Source organism: Triticum aestivum, chromosome 4B, assembly GCF_018294505.1.
Source record: "Triticum aestivum cultivar Chinese Spring chromosome 4B, IWGSC CS RefSeq v2.1, whole genome shotgun sequence".
Taxonomy (NCBI): domain Eukaryota; kingdom Viridiplantae; phylum Streptophyta; class Magnoliopsida; order Poales; family Poaceae; genus Triticum; species Triticum aestivum.
This window is the reverse complement of record NC_057804.1, coordinates 635,092,675-635,106,596: the sequence shown is the minus strand read 5'-3', so window position 1 is coordinate 635,106,596 and position 13,922 is coordinate 635,092,675. Positions and strand designations below refer to the sequence as shown.

At 44.3% G+C, this 13,922-nt stretch overlaps 1 pseudogene; it reads right to left on the bottom strand.

Annotated features, from left to right (window-relative positions):
- Positions 1 to 12,352: 12,352 nt before the first annotated feature.
- LOC123090307 (aspartyl protease family protein At5g10770-like) lies at positions 12,353 to 13,593 on the bottom strand (annotated as a pseudogene).
- Between the last annotated feature and the right edge of the window lie 329 nt (positions 13,594 to 13,922).

Below are 13,922 nucleotides of genomic sequence, written 5' to 3'. Positions count from 1 at the left end.
AAGTGATGCTCAACCAAAATCCTATGTCTTTGAGCGAAAAAAATGAGAGCAAATCTTATCCAGAGCTGGATGAGTCAGCTTTACTTGTAGCCCAAGTCAAGTTGTCGCGTGTGTTTGAAATCTGACTGTTGTGACACGTGTTAGTTCCTTAGTGACCCAGGGTCATTTCGGACAAATCAGGTCGGGTTGCCCAGTGGCTATAAATAGCCCACCCCCTACACCATAAATTGGTGGCTGCTCAGAGTTAGATACGGCTTTTGTTGTTTGAGAGCAACCCACCTCTGAAGCCTTTGAGAGAGAATCCTTGCGAGGACAAAGCCCAAACCAGCCAGAGCCTAGAGAGTGTTTGGCATCACTGAAGTCTTTCTGTCCGCGCGATCTGAAGACTTGTTACACTTGAGGACTGTGAATCCTCCAGCCGGTTAGGCGTCGCGTTCTATGCATCCAAGAGTCATTGTGGATTGCCGGTGAACAAAGTCTGTGAAGGTTTGGAAGTCTACCTTGAAGACTTACCAGAGTGATTGGGCGAGGACTGCGTGTCCTTAGCTCAAGGGGGAATAAGGTGAAGACACGGTCTTCTGAGTTAAATCTCAACCTCCCTAACCAGACGTACAGTTGTCACATCAACTGGAACTGGTCGAACAAACCACTGTCTCCCTGAAGCTACTGGTTCTATCTCTCACTTCTCTTTACTTATCGTTTGTCTTCGTGAAGTCTTTGCCTGATTGCATAATATGTTTGTCTTCACAGTTTGACTACTTGTTCTGATTAGCTTCATACTATCTTCCACCCTGATCCTTACTACCTAGCTACTAATAGTCTTCGTGCTTTCACTTCATTGAATACTTGACTATGGTTTGTCTAGTGTAGTCTACCTTCCACTGCATACGAATAGTGTTGTTACTCTTGTTTATCTTCGAAACTCCCATGTTTTGAAGACTTTCATAAAAATCGCCTATTCACCCCTCCTCTAGTCGATAACTAGCACTTTCAACAACAAAGTAGAGGATGTATAACTTGTTTTTGCAGGGCATGCTGTGATGTGATATGGTCAAGACATGATGCTATATTTTATTGTATGAGATGATCATGTTTTGTAACAAAGTTATCGGCAACTGGACCAGGAGCCATATGGTTGTCGCTTTATTGTATGCAAGCAATCGCCCTGTAATTGCTTTACTTTATCACTAACCAGTAGCGATAGTCGTAGAAGCAATAGTTCACGAGACGACAACGATGCTACGATGGAGATCAAGGTGTCGCGCCGGTGACGATGGTGATCATGACGGTGCTTTGGAGATGGAGATCAAAGGCACAAGATGATGATGGCCATATCATATCACTTATATTGATTGCATGTGATGTTTATCCTTTATGCATCTTATTCCGCTTTGATTGACGGTAGCATTATAAGATAATCTATCACTAAATTTCAAGGTAAAAGTGTTCTCTTGAGTATGCACCGTTGCCAAAGTTCGTCGTGCCGAGACACCACGTGATGATCGGGTGTGATAAGCTCAACGTTCATCTACAACGGGTGTAAGATAGTTTTGCACACGCAGAATACTCGGGTAAAGCTTGACGAGCCTAGCATATGCAGATATGGCCTCGAAACACTGAGACCGAAAGGTCAAGCGTGAATCATATAGTAGATATGATCAACATAGTGATGTTCACCATTGAAAACTACTCCATCTCACGTGATGATCAGTTATGGTTTAGTTGATATGGATCACGTGATCAGTTAGATGATCAGAGGGATGTCTATCTAAGTGGGAGTTCTTAAGTAATATGATTAATTGAACTTAAATTTATCATGAAGTTAGTACCTGATAGTATTATGCTTGTCTATGTTGTTGTAGATAGATGGCCCATGCTGTTGTTCCGTTGAATTTTAATGCGTTCCTTGAGAAAGCAAAGTTGAAAGATGATGGTAGCAATTACACAGACTGGGTCCGTAACTTGACGATTATCCTCATTGCTGCACAGAAGAATTACGTCCTGGAAGCACCGCTGGTTGCCAGGCCTGCTACAGATGTAACTGACGACGTTAATAATGTCTGGCAGAGCAAAGCTGATGACTACTCGATAGTTTAGTGTGCCATGCTTTACGGCTTAGAATCGGGACTTCAACGACGTTTTGAACGTCATGGAGCATATGAGATGCTCTAGGAGTTGAAGTTAATATTTCAAGCAAATGCCCGGATTGAGAGATATGAAGTCTCCAATAAGTTCTACAGCTACAAGATGGAGGAGAATAGTTCTTTTAATGAACATATACTCAAAATGTCTGGGTATAACAATCACTTGATTCAACTGGGAGTTAATCTTCCTGATGATACTATCATTGACAGATTTCTTCAACCACTGCCACCAAGCTACAAGAGCTTCATGATGAACTATAATATGCAAGGGATGAACAAGAAAATTCCCGAGCTCTTCGCAATGCTAAAGAAAGCGGAGGTAGAAATCAAGAAGGAGCATCAAGTGTTGATGGTCAATAAGACCACCAGTTTCAAGAAAAAGGGTAAAGGATAGAAGAAGGGGAACTTCAAGAAAAACGGCAAACAAGTTGCTGCTCAAGAGAAGAAACCTAAATCTGGACCTAAGCCTGAAACTGAGTGCTTCTACTGCAAAGGGACTGGTCACTGGAAGCGGAACTGCCCCAAGTATTTGGCGGATAAGAAGGATGGCAAGGTGAACAAAGGTATATGTGATATACATGTTATTGATGTGTACCTTACTAGAGCTCGCAGTAGCACCTGGGTATTTGATACTAGTTCTGTTGCTAATATTTGCAACTCGAAACACGGACTATGGATTGAGAGAAGATTGGCTAAGGACAAGGTGGCGATGCGCGTGGGAAATGGTTCCAAAGTCGATGTGATCGCCGTCAGCATGCTACCTCTACATCTACCTTCGGGATTAGTATTAGACCTGAATAATTGTCATTTGGTGCTAGTGTTAAGCATGAACATTATATCTGGATCTTGTTTGATGCGAGATGGTTATTCATTTAAATCTGAGAATAATGGTTGTTCTATTTATATGAGTAATATCGTTTATGGTCATGCACCCTTGAAGAGTGGTCTATTTGTATTAAATCTCGATAGTAGTGATACACATATTCATAATGTTATGGCCAAAAGATGCAGAGTTGATAATGATAGTGCAACTTATTTGTGGCACTACAATTTAGGTCATATTGGTGTAAAGCGCATGAAGAAACTCCATACTGATGGACTTCTGGAATCATTTGATTATAAATCACTTGGTACTTGCGAACCATGCCTCATGGGCAAGATGACTAAAACGCAGTTCTCCGGAACAATGGAGTGAGCAACAGATTTATTGGAAATCATACATACTGATGTATGTGGTCCGATGAATATTGAGGCTCACGGCGAGTATCGTTATTTTCTCACCTTCACAGATGATTTGAGCAGATATGGGTATATCTACTTAATGAAATATAAGTCTGAAACATTTGAAAAGTTCAAAGAATTTCAAAGTGAAGTGGAAAATCATCGTAATAAGGAAATAAAGTTTCTACGATCTGATCGTGGAGGAGAATATTTGAGTTACGAGTTTGGTCTACATTTGAAACAATGTGGAATAGTTTCACAATTCACGCCACCCGAAACACCACAACGTAATGGTGTGTACGAACGCCGTAATCGTACTTTACTAGATATGGTGCGATCTATGATGTCTCTTACTGATTTACCACTATCGTTTTGGGGGTATGCTTTAGAGACGGATGCATTCACATTAAATAGGGCACCATCAAAATCCGTTGAGACGACGCCTTATGAACTGTGGTTTGGCAAGAAACAAAAGTTGTCGTTTCTTAAAGTTTGGGGTTGTGATGCTTATGTGAAAAAACTTCAACCTGATAAGCTCGAACCCAAATTGGATAAATGTGTCTTCATAGGATACCCAAAGGAAACTGTTGGGTACACCTTCTATCACAGATCCGAAGGCAAGACATTTGTTGCTAAGAATGGATCCTTTCTAGATAAAGAGTTTCTCTCGAAAGAAGTGAGTGGGAGGAAAGTAGAACTTGATGAGGTAACTATACCTGCTCCTTTATTGGAAAGTAGTTCATCACAACAACCGGTTCCTGTGACGCCTATAGTGAGGAAGCTAATGATGTTGATCATGAAACTTCAGATCAAGTTACTACCGAACCTCGTAGGTCAAACAGAGTATGATCCGCACCAGATTGGTATGGTAATCCTATTCTGGAGGTCATGTTACTTGACCAAGGAGAACCTACGAGCTATGAAGAAGCGATGGTGAGCCCAGGTTCCGCAAAATGGCTTGAGGCCATGAAATCTGAGATGGGATCCATCTATGAGAACAAAGTGTGGACTTTGGTTTACTTGCCCGATGATCGGCAAGCCATTAAGAATAAATGGACCTTCAAGAAGAAGACTGACGCTGACGGTAATGTTATTGTCTACAAAGCTCGACTTGTTGCGAAAGGTTTTTGACAAGTTCAAGGGGTTGACTACGATGAGACTTTCTCACCCGTAGCGGTGCTTAAGTCTGTCCGAATCATGTTAGCAATTGCCGCATTTTATGATTATGAAATTTGGCAAATGGATGTCAAAACTGCATTCCTGAATGGATTTCTGGAAGAAGAGTTGTATATGATGCAACCAGAAGGTTTTGTCGAATCAAAGGGAGCTAACAAAGTGTGCAAGCTCCAGCGATCCATTTATGGACTGGTGCAAGCCTCTCGGAGTTGGAATAAACGTTTTGATAGTGTGATCAAAGCATATGGTTTTATACAGACTTTTGGAGAAGTCTGTATTTACAAGAAAGTGAGTGGGAGCTCTGTAGCATTTCTAATATTATATGTGGACGACATATTGTTGATTGGAAATGATATAGAATTTCTAGATAGCATAAAAGGATACTTGAATAAGAGTTTTTGAATGAAAGACCTCGGTGAAGCTGCTTATATATTGGGCATCAAGATCTATAGAGATAGATCAAGACGCTTAATTGGACTTTCACAAAGCACATACCTTGATAAAGTTTTGAAGAAATTCAAAATGGATCAAGCAAAGAAAGGGTTCTTGCCTGTGTTACAAGGAGTGAAGTTGAGTCAGACTCAATGCCCGACCACTGCAGAAGATAGCGAGAAAATAAAAGATGTTCCCTATCCTTCAGCCATAGGCTCTATCATGTATGCAATGCTGTGTACCAGACCTGATGTGTGCCTTGCTATTAGTTTAGAAGGGAGGTACCAAAGTAATCCAGGAGTGGATCACTTGACAGCGGTCAAGAACATCCTGAAATACCTGAAAAGGACTAAGGATACGTTTCTTATTTATGGAGGTGACAAAGGGCTAGTCGTAAATGGTTACGTCGATGCAAGCTTTGACACTGATTCAGACGATTCTAAATTGCAAACCGGATACATGTTTATATTGAACGGTGGAGCTGTTAGTTGGTGCAGTTCTAAACAAAGTGTCAAGGCGGGATCTACGTGTGAAGCGGAGTACATAGCTGCTTCGGAAGCAGCAACTGAAGGAGTCTGAATGAAGGAGTTCATATCCGATCTAGGTGTCATACCTAGTGCATCGGGTCCAATGAAAATATTTTGTGACAATACTGGTGCAATTGCCTTGGCAAAGGAATTCAGATTTCACAAGAGAACCAAGCACATCAAGAGACGCTTCAATTCCATCCGGAACCAAGTCCAGGTGGGATACATAGAGATTTGCAAAATACATACGGATCTAAATGTTGCAGACCCGTTGACTAAGCCTCTTCCACGAGCAAAACATGATCAGCACCAAGACTCCATGGGTGTTAGAATCATTATTATGTAATCTAGATTATTGACTCTAGTGCAAGTGGGAGACTGAAGGAAATATGCCCTAGAGGCAATAATAAAGTTATTATTTATTTTCCTCATATCATGATAAATGTTTATTATTCATGCTAGAATTGTATTAACCGGAAACATAATACATGTGTGAATACATAGACAAACATAGTGTCACTAGTATGCCTCTACTTGACTAGCTCGTTGATCAAAGATTGTTGAGTTTCCTAGCCATAGACATGAGTTGTCATTTGATTAACGGGATCACATCATTAGGAGAATTATGTGATTGACTTAACCCATTCCGTTAGCTTAGCACTTGATCATTTAGTTTACTGCTATTGATTTCTTCATGACTTATACATGTTCCTGTGACTATGAGATTATGTAACTCACGATTACCGGAGGAACACTTTGTGTGCTACCAAATGTCACAATGTAACTGGGTGATTATAAAGGTGCTGTACAGGTGTCTCCGAAGGTACTTCTTGAGTTGGCGTATTTCGAGATTAGGATTTGTCACTCCGATTGTCGGAGAGGTATCTCTGGGCTAATGAGTTAGTTACGGGATGATGCATTACGTAACGAGTAAATAGACTTGCCGGTAACGAGATTGAACTAGGTATTGAGATACCGACGATCAAATCTTGGGCAAGTAATATACCGATGACAAAGGGAACAACGTAGGTTGTTATGCGGTTTGACCGATAAAGATCTTCGTAGAATATGTAGGAGCCAATATGAGCATCCAGGTTCCGCTATTGGTTATTGACCGGAGACGTGTCTCGGTCATGTCTACATAGTTCTCGAACCCGTAGGGTCCGCACGCTTAAAGTTCGGTGACGATCAGTATTATGAGTTTTTGTGTTTTGATGTACCGAAGGTAGTTCGGAGTCCCGGATATGATCACGGACATGACGAGGAGTCTCGAAATGGTCGAGACGTAAAGATCGATATATTGGATGACTATATGTTCGGACACCGGAAGTGTTTCGGGAGGTTTCGGACATATACCGGAGTACCGGGAGGTTACCGAAACCCCCTGGGGGGGGTTAATGGGCCTAATAGGCCCTAGTGGAGAAGAGGAGGGGCGTCTAGAGCAGGCCGCGCGCCCCCTCCCCCTCTAGTCCGAATAGGACAAGGAAGGGGGGCGGCGCCCCCCCTTTCCTTCCTCTCCTCTCTCCCTTCCTTCCCCCTCCTACACCAACTAGGAAAAGAGGGAGACCTACTCCTGGTGGGAGTAGGACTCCTCCCTGGCGCGCCTCCTCCTGGCTGGCCACCCCCTCCCCCTTGATCCTTTATATAAGGGGGCAGGGGGCACCTCTAGACACAACAATTGATCTCTTGATCTCTTAACCATTTGCGGTGCCCCCCTCCACCAGATTCCACCTCGGTAATATCGTGCCGGTGCTTAGGCGAAGCCCTGCGTCGGTGGCATCATCAACACCATCATGATGCCGTCGTGCTGATGGAACTCTCCCGCAAAGCTCTACTGGATCGGAGTTCGTGGGACGTCATCGAGCTGAACGTGTGCTGAACTCGGAGGTACTGTACGTTCGATACTTGATCGGTCGGATCATGAAGACATACGACTCCATCAACCGCGTTGTGCTAACACTTCCGCTTTCGGTCTACGAGGGTACGTGGACAACACTCTCCCCTCTCGTTGCTATGCATCACCATGATCTTGCGTGTGCGTAGGAATTTTTTTGAAATTACTACGTTCCTCAACACTAAGTTGTCGTTTCCTAAAGTTTGGGATTGCGATGCTTGTGTGAAAAGGTTTCATCGTGATTAGCTCAAACCCAAATCGGAGAAATGTGTCTTCATAGGATACCCAAAGGAGACAGTTGGGTACACCTTCTATCATAGATTCGAAGGCAAGACATTCGTTGCTTAGAATGGATCCTTTCTAGAGAAGGAGTTTCTCTCGAAAGAAGTGAGTGGGAGGAAGGTAGAACTTGATGAGGTAATTGTACCTGCTCCCTTATTGGAAAGTAGTTTATCACAGAAATCTATTCCTGTGACTCCTACACCAATTAGTGAGGAAGCTAATGATGATGATCATGTAACTTCAGATCAAGTTACTACCGAACCTCGTAGGTCAACCAGAGTAAGATCTGCACCAGAGTGGTACGGTAATCCTGTTCTGGAGGTCATGTTACTTGACCATGACGAACCTATGAACTACGAGAAAGCGATGATGAGCCCAGATTCCACGAAATGGCTTGAGGCCATGAAATCTGAGATGGGATCCATGTATGAGAAAAAAGTGTGGACTTTATTGACTTGCCCGATGATCGGCAAGCCATAGAAAATAAATGGATCTTCAAGAGGAAGACGGACACTAATAGTAGTGTTACTATCTACAAAGATAGACGTGTCGAGAAAAGGTTTTTGACAAAGTTCAAGGTGTTGAATAAGATGAGATTTTCTCACTCGTAGCAATGCTTAAGTATGTCTGAATCATGTTAGCAATTGCCAGATTTTATGAAATCTGGCAAATGGATGTCAAAACTACATTCCTTAATGGATTTCATAAAGAAGAGTTGTATATGGTGCAACCAGAAGGTTTTGTCGATCCTAAAGGTGCTAACAAAATGTGCAAGCTCCAGCGATCCATCTATGGACTGGTGCAAGCATCTCGGAGTTGGAATATACAATTTTATGAGTTGATCAAAGCATATAGTTTTATACAGACTTGTGGTGAAGCATGTATTTACAAGAAAGTGAGTGGAAGCACTACAACATTTCTAATAAGTATATGTGAATGACATATTGTTAATCAGAAATGATGTAGAATTTTCTGGAAAGCATAAAGGAGTGTTTGAAAGGATTTCTTCAAAAGAAAGACCTCAGTAAAGCTACTTACATATTGAGCAGCAAGATCTATTGAGATAGATCAAGACGCTTGATAAGATTTTCAATGAGTACATACCTTGACAAGATTTTGAAGTAGTTCAAAATGGAACAGTCAAAGAAAGAGTTCTTGCATGTGTTGCAAAGGTGTGAAATTGAGTAAGACTCAAATCCCGACCACGGCAGAAAATAGAAAGAGAATGAAAGTCATTCCCTATGCCTCAGTCATAGGTTCTATAAAGTATGTCATGCTATGGACCAGACCTATTGTATACCTTGCCCTGAGTTTGGCAAGGGAGTACAATAGTGAACTAGGAGTAGATCACTGGACATTCGTCAAAATTATCCTTAGTGGAATAAGGATATGTTTCTCGATTATGGAGGTGACAAAAGGTTCTTCGTAAAGGGTTACGTCGATGCAAGTTTTGATAGTGATCCAGATGACTCTAAGTCTCAATCTGGATACATATTGAAAGTGGGAGCAATTAACTAGAGTAGCTCCGTGCAGAGCATTGTAGACATAGAAATTTCCAAAATACTTACGGATCTGAGTATGGCAAACCCGTTGACTATACTTCTCTCACAAGCAAAACATAATCACACCTTAGTACTCTTTGGGTGTTAATCACATGACGATGTGCACTAAGATTACTGACTCTAGTAAACCCTTTGAGTGTTGGTCACATGGCGATATGAACTATGGGTGTTAATCACATGGTGATGTGAACTATTGGTGTTGAATCACATGGCAATGTGAACTAGATTATTGACTCTAGTGCAAGTGGGAGACTGAAGGAAATATTCCCTAGAGGCAATAATAAAGTTATTATTTATTTCCTTATTTCATGATAAATGTTTATTATTCATGCTAGAATTGTATTAACTGGAAACATAATACATGTGTGAATACATAGACAATAATATAGTGTCACTAGTATGCCTCTACTTGACTAGCTCGTTGATCAAAGATGGTTAAGGTTTCCTAATCATAGACATGAGTTGTCATTTGATAAAGGGGATCACACCATTAGTAGAATGATGTGATTGACTTGACCCATTCCGTTAGCTTAGCACTTGATCGTTTAGTATGTTGCTATTGCTTTCTTCATGACTTATACATGTTCCTATGACTATGAGACTATGCAACTCCCGATTACCGGAGGAACACTTTGTGTGCTACCAAACATCACAATGTAACTGGGTGATTATAAAGGTGCTCTACAGGTGTCTTCGATGGTACTTGTTGAGTTGGCATAGATCGAGATTAGGATTTGTCACTCCGATTGTCAGAGAGGTATCTCTGGGCCTTCTCGGTAATGCACATCACTATAAGCCTTGCAAGCAATGTGACTAATGAGTTAGTTGCGGGATGATGCATTATGGAACGAGTAAAGAGACTTTCCGGTAACGAGATTGAGCTAGGTATTTTGAGATACCGACGATCGAATCTCGGGCAAGTAACATACCGTTGACAAAGGGAACAACGTATGTAGTTATGCGGTTTGACCGATAAAGATCTTCGTAGAATATGTAGGAACCAATATGAACATCCAGGTTCCACTATTGGTTATTGACTGGAGACGAGACTTGGTCATGTCTATATAGTTCTCAAACCCGTAGGGTCCGCATGCTTAAAGTTCGGTGAGGATCGGTATTATGTGTTTTTGTGTTTTGATGTACCGAAGGTAGTTTGGAGTCCCAGATATGATCTCGGACATGACGAGGAGTCTCAAAATGGTCGAGACGTAAACATCGATATATTGGATGACTATATTCGGACATCGGAAGTGTTCCGGACAGTTTCGTACAAAACCGGAGTGCCGGAGGGTTACCGGTACCCCCCCCCCCCCCGGGCAGAAATAGTGGGTCTAATGGACCTTAGTGGAGAGAGAGAGAGCTGGCCTAGTGTAGGCCGCGTGCCCCTGCCCCTCTGGTCCGAATTGGACTAGGAGAGGGGGGGCGGCGCCCCCCTTTTCTTCTCCCTCTCCCCCTTCCTTTCCCCCTCCTAGTAGGAGTAGGAAAGAGGGGAGTCCTACTCCTACTAGGAGGAGGAGGACTCCTCCTAGCGCGCCCTACAGGGGCCGGCCGGCCTTCCCCCTTGCTCCTTTATATACAGGTGCATGGGGTACCTCTAGACACATAAGTTGATCATTGATCTCTCTTAGCCGTGTGCGGTGCCCCCCTCCACCATAATCCACGTCGGTAATATCGTAGCGGTGCTTAGGCGAAGGCCTGCGTCGGTAGCATCATCAACACCGTCATCACGCCATCGTGCTAACGGAACTCTCCCGCGAAGCTCTGCTGGATCGTGAGTTTGTGGGACGTCACCGAGCTGAACATGTGCAGAACTCGGAGGTGTCGTGCGTTCGGTACTTGGATCAGTCGGATCGTGAAGACGTATGACTACATCAACCGCGTTGTCATAACGCTTCCGCTTAGAGTCTACGAGGGTACGTAGACAATACTCTCCCCTCTCATTGCTATGCATCACCATGATCTTGCGTGTGCATAGGAATTTTGTTGAAATTACTACGTTCCCCAACAATGTCGCATAGGATAAACTCCATGAGGGATGCTCTTGACTCATCGGCGATACAAGCGAAATTGATATCTGGTGTGATCCCGAGAGCATCCCAAACTGCATGTGATTTAGTACAATTAAACAACATATGAAAAATGTCTTCCACCCCGGTTTTTTTTTTTTGAAAGAACTTCCACCCCAGCTTGACGCAACGGTTATTGAGAAACCCGTCCAATGTGGCAATTCATAAGAGTACTATAGCACGGGATGGCGTTGTGCAGACACCTCCATATGAAGATTTTCACTTTGGCTAGTACTTTCATATTTCATAAATTCTTGTGGATGGCGGCCTGCCCGTCCGGTGGCGGCACGGTCAGCGGCATTGTGGGTTGGGGCCTCCGAATGGGCATTGTGGGTTGGGAACGACGACGGATCAACGATGGCGGCGGAGCTACTGTGGCGCCTGTATGGATGAGGCAAAAAAGAGGAGAGGAAGATGGCAGGTCCAGCAATCTCAATGGTCTTCAAGAGATTTGGCTTGGGTACCTGCCAACAGGCGGATGTGGCAGATGCATCCGGGAACCCCCATATCCGCACTAGATATGAGCTTGGAATGAGGGGTGCTCGTCAGCCTGGACGTATGGGCCGAGTTTGTCAGGTCCGGTTGGGTGGCAGTTTTCTTTCCGGGCAGGCCACCCGAACTTTCGTGCGGATATGAGAGTTCTGGCTGTAGATGCTCTGGCGTAGCACAATACTATGAGACTCTGAAGGAATGCAACACCGAAAGGGTTTATGACCTTATTCTTTAATAGCCAAGTAGTGCACAAGCTGGACATGCGTTGTTACAATTATTGGGAATCTAGTATACTGAAACAAGAACACACAAAGCTCCAGAACGAGCGAGCAGAACTGCAGGAGCAGCCGCAAACCCCACTATCTTCAGGCCCAGCGCCAGTTATTGCTGTCCTAGAGGACATGTCCTGCGCCGTCGAGGAGGTGGCTGCAAACAATGGATCAAGCATGCATCTATCAGTGCCAATCCTTTGCGTATCAATACACAATATTAACATTATAATTAAGAAGTGAAGAATAACTGACCTGTCACACTCACATTTTAGGCTGATGGCTGATCAGCAGTCTCCATCCCTAAAAGCAAATCGGCCCCCGTGAAAATCAAAGGTGACGCCGATCGACCGTGTGACCGAGTTCCCCATCAGCTGCAAACCTGCTTTCCCCATGCCAGCATCTCTCATGAAATACGTGCATAGTCCATGACTGCTTGTAAAATGAAATGAGCTCTCGGGTGCCAATGTAAGTTTCGCAGCCATGTCGAACGAAAGCTGTACCACAGGCAAAGCGGACCAATTGCGGAACACTGTCAATAAGTCCTCCTCATAGCACATATGATTTGGTCCCAGAACAAGGGTGCGCTTATATCCCAAAGTTCCCAAAGCCTTGGAGATTACCGTCTCAAGTTGGCTGAAGGTATCAGACCGCAGCACCATCCATTTTGCCCCAGTGTCAACCATCATTTCTGAGGGGTCTGTGATGAGCGTAATCCCATTGACCACCGCCTTATCCAGCGTCAGTGCAAACACCGGACATTGATGAGCCACGAACAAGGGGGTGTAAGAAGTAGAATTATCACGGTTGTAATCCCCGATGGACAAATATCCAGTCTTTTTCTGTCACTCGGAAAACAGTAGCTGAATGCCCGATAGTTAACCACCCTTACCACCTCTAAGAAGAAAGAAGACGGCGCGGCACCGAATCCGAATATGCCGGCCTCGCCCTGATCATACTCGATGTCCAAGCTGCAGCCGAAGATGAAGCTGGGAATACTGTATCCCTTGCCATCACGCCCAATGGAGATTGTGTCTGCCACCAGCTTGCCGACTGAATAATAGGATCCTTTCCGGTATGATGCACTATAAAGGCAGCTATCCTCTTTCTCCATGCATGCTTTGAACGGCAGACGCAGCCGCGACTGAAGTGCCCGGCAGGCTTTCGCCGAGCACCCAACGCGCCTGAAACTCTTGGATTTCTTGGGATCGAATATCTGGCCAGCACCCTCTTGATCGTTGCACCACAGGGTGCAAGGTCTACACTGAACAAAGCAGAACGGCAATCCAGTGTCAACTGCCACGAGATTCCAGACCGGTGGCGTGCCCAGCTGGACGGGCATTAGAAAGGCAAAGTTGTTTATGCTCTCATTCCGTATCAAGTCAATGGGCAGGTCTGCATCATCAGTTTCAGTGATGCTTTCAGTTGACATCGGACGACCACGATGTTGTTGGACGCATGGGTGGTCGGTGGGAAACAAGGGGAACTCAAGTGCACCTTCTGAGTTGACGACATGCTCTGCAGTCATTGTAGGAACAATGTAAGTGTCTGTTTGCTAATTTCAGTTTTGCAAAACAGTAAAAGTAGTAGTTTTGAGAAAAGCAAGTAACTTGGCGCGGCCCCGCGAGCTCAAGACCGACCGGATCCATCCCAAATCCGGCCGGCGGGTGCGCAAACCAGGTGGCCGTGGTTGGGTAGCTCGGCGGCGACGAGGGGAAGGGGCTGGGCGAGCGTGCGTCCGTGTTGCACGGCCGCAATGGCAGCGGTGGCGGCAGCGGGCGGCGAGGGAAAGAGTGTGGAAGAGTGGTGAAGAGTGGAGTGGGATGTGGCCGGAGGGAGGGAGGAGGGCGGATAGAA